The sequence below is a fragment of the Cydia fagiglandana genome, chromosome 6 (genome assembly GCF_963556715.1).
Source record: "Cydia fagiglandana chromosome 6, ilCydFagi1.1, whole genome shotgun sequence".
Classification (NCBI taxonomy): Eukaryota; Metazoa; Arthropoda; class Insecta; order Lepidoptera; family Tortricidae; genus Cydia; species Cydia fagiglandana.
This window is the reverse complement of record NC_085937.1, coordinates 6,493,616-6,497,439: the sequence shown is the minus strand read 5'-3', so window position 1 is coordinate 6,497,439 and position 3,824 is coordinate 6,493,616.

Here is a 3,824-nt window from a genome sequence, read left to right as displayed (position 1 = left end):
AAACTATAAGGGTTCCGTTTTTTCCTTTTGAGGTACGGAACCCTAAAAAGCAAAACCTTCAAGTCGAAGCTAGTAGCTTTTAACAAGTTAGTAAGTACCTACTAAGTATTGCTTGTTTGGAATTATTTTGACCTACATACTATTAACTTTTATTTTGAAATATTTGCACAATAATATGACCTAAATCGATCGAAAATTAATTATTTTACATATAATCGATAAAATCTACTCTTATTAATAGTTTGATAGTCTGACGTCTCCTAGATACGCTTAACCTCGATAGTATAAAGTCAAGTAATACTTCCCGGAACTAGGTCACCCGGTCTGCATTTATATACACGTTCACTTAATTCCATGTAAATTAATCAACGTGTGGGATGAAACGGTAATCTCCTGTAAGTAACGCTGCTTGAGCAATTTGTATGCTAACAGTATTATAGCGTGACATGCTATAGCGCCATTCCCTCCTATTGTTAGGCGTTGTAAATCTGCTTAATCGAATGTAAAACTAGGATCGTTTTCTAGATCATGCATTTCGATATCTACATATAAGTATGTTGACGATGCAGTCAGCTGAGTTGATAGTCAATAACAGTCTTGGGTTTAAATTTGTATTCTGTAAAATCTGTCTGCTTACATACGATTAAATCTTTCCTTTATGTAGTTAAATCTGTTTTGAACATGAATGTTTACAATGTATTTAAGAGGAAAACATTGTGAGGAGTTTTACGGTGATTTTATATTTATCGCCGTCACACACCTACCTACACTTAACCACATGTAAATTAATCGACATTTGGGAAAAGCGTTAATCTTCCCCAGCTTTACAGCCACCAAGCAATTTGTATGCTCACAAATTATGCTGTGACACGCTAAGGTAAATTTCGTGGCATTATTTTCCTCCGACACAATGATTGAGTAGGTAGTATCTCTAGTAGACGTACTTGCTTATTTTTTTATCTTATGCGTACATATTTTTTGTATTCTTAAACATTTTTCACTCTTACCAGCAGTAGAAACGTAATATGAAACCTCCGTTAAAGGATGTTTCACGTTAGACCGGGCCGAACCCGAGCCGAGGCGTCGTCACATGGCATTTTCTATGACGGCTGATCGGTCATCAGTCATCACGTGGTGCTTTCCATAGCCGACCCGGTCTGACGTAACGTAAGCCATCCTTAAATGAGAATTAGCAGCATATATATTGTAGTTATTACACCTAATAAAATAAAAACTGGAAATAGCTTTGTCAAACCATTTCTTTCTTGAACCTCAAGGATCGTTTCAAATATGAATACTGATAACAGAATGATTTGAATGATTCACTGATAGTTCATTAGACTTATATCGGGAGCTCGAAAACAATACCAAAGGTAATCATGGTCCATATCCCGGTCGATATAAGTCTAGTGATTAATACAGATAGTTTTTGATCATACTTGAATCTCGATCTTTCCACCATTCAGTTCCTATAATGCTCAATGTTCAGTAAAAAGTAGTTAATCGAGCTCTATGCACTCGAGGCCAGACAGGTGCATTTCCTTTTCCTAAATGAAGTTCCGCGATAAAAAAGTTAATAGAATAAAAGGGCCGCGAGGGCTTGAAAAACATGAAGTTGGGCATTTAATTTGTTGCCTGTTTACCTGATTTGAGAATAAAAAAGTTTTGTTTTTGTTGTGAGAAACAGACATTCAACATTTTCTGGCAAGATATCTAATCTACTAGTAAATATTGTATGTTTAAGTAATTTTGGTCTAGTTATTTATTTTACAAGAAGGCAAAGTTGTTTGATATTGATTGCTGAGCAAGCGGAATGCGGTTAGGCAGGAGCGTTAAAGAAACTTTGCTACCGAGTGAAACACAACATTTTTCACCACATTAACGCGAGGAAATTTTTAACTGTAAACATTACATATCAAATCCAAATAACCGCTATTAAATATCTATCATTTAGTCATCAAAAGTACATTCTACCAGAAAACATGAAGAAACCTGGAATAAATGACTGAAATTTTTTTTTAAATTACTTTGTAACTCTTATGGTTGAAATGTCAATGAATAAAGAGAACCTTTATGAGCGGGTGCGATGAAAATGATTTTGATGCAAATGATTTTGATACTTAATTTTCGTGCGAGTTTATTGACAGTATGTATTTGATCCATATGATGTATATTAATTAAAGATATACAATGTCAAAATAAAGTATATAACTCAAATACATAGTATCATGATGATAATTAAATGGCATATGAACGAATCGACTTTGAAAAGAAAAACAAACTAACATTAAATCGAGTTCCACTGCCAGAAATGTTATGCTATTTAAAAATCTGATAGCTAGCAAGTTATTTGATGTTTTTCAAACATTAGTTCAACATTTAGTAAGAGAAGTTTGTTAAAAAGCCATTTTAACGACAAAGTTTTTAATTGCGTCTACTAACATCGCTCATTTGAAATGTCAGCCTCAAAAGTCAGTCACGTTTTAGTACAAATGGCCTAAAAGTACACTTAACTGTATTAATAATACGATGAAACTACCTAACTACCTAAAATATAATATATGAAACAGTACCTAATAAATATATTTCACGAGATGAGACGATTAAATATTGCGTAGTTAATATTATCAGCTGGAGTTATTTTTATCAAACATGTGCTTGATAAAGATAAACTCAGCGATAAATTGAGATGCTGATAAAAATATCGCCGGAGATACTAAAGTATCTCGCAACTAGGTGTGACCGTGTCATAAATATAAAGGTATAAGCATATTAGCCAATATGTATCAGCCGGTACCATTATATACCGGGTGTGGCCTGTAATATGAGCAAAACATTTAACTGTAGGTTGTACTCCTCATACTAACCAATATTTCTTCAGCGTTAGTTATGATATAACTTGAAAACTTAAGCAATAACTTAAATATTTTAAATAACAAGAAGCATAACTTTCCCACAGACACGGATCACAGTTGAAATGGAATTCAAAATTCGACCGTTAATTACCTACGTAAAGTTCATTAATTTCCTCAACATCGAGGATTAATAGCCCGAATTAGACCAGTTAAGCAAACGAATCTCTTCAGGAACTTCTCGAAGTATCAAGAGCACTGATGAAATCACGATTTACGATGGTTGGTAACGTTTGTTCTATTTCGATTTGATAAAATAGTCTATCCGTATTTAAATAAAAATTATTTATTTATATAACAAATATAAATACCGGTCAAAATCATAACCCTCCTTTTGCGTTGCCGTAGTCGGGTAAAAAGTAATATTATAGAAATTTACAGACTAGTGTTGATAAATGTGCCTAGCCGGATAAATGTGCCTAGCACGCTGCTGGCGTTGCCTCTTTAGGCTCCTCTTCACGTTGGGCCAACGCCAACGCCAACGAGGGACGCAGCCATGCGGTAGAATGAGATAGCAATATCACTTGCTCCCTCTAACGCATAACTGCGTCCCTCGTTGGCGTTGGCGTTGGCCCAACGTGAAGAGGAGCCTTTTGAACAGCCAGCGAAATATGCTGGACTAAATATGCGCCGGACCTGGGGTCACCGCTTTTTACGGAGGCGTTGACCTAACATTCTTATTTAAATTATTATTTATTAAAGTAGACCTTAATTTTTTCTTGTATTTCGTCACTGATGCTGATATGTTTTGACAATTCGATATAGTTTTTGTCTCATCGTGAGGCGTGGCGTCTCGCAATAAATGCGAGCAAAATACCTGATGAGATTCCTGATTGCAATTCATCAGCATCAATCGGAGTGAGCTGCTAATTAATTAGTGCTCACGGTAAAACCATATTTTTTAAAACAGTT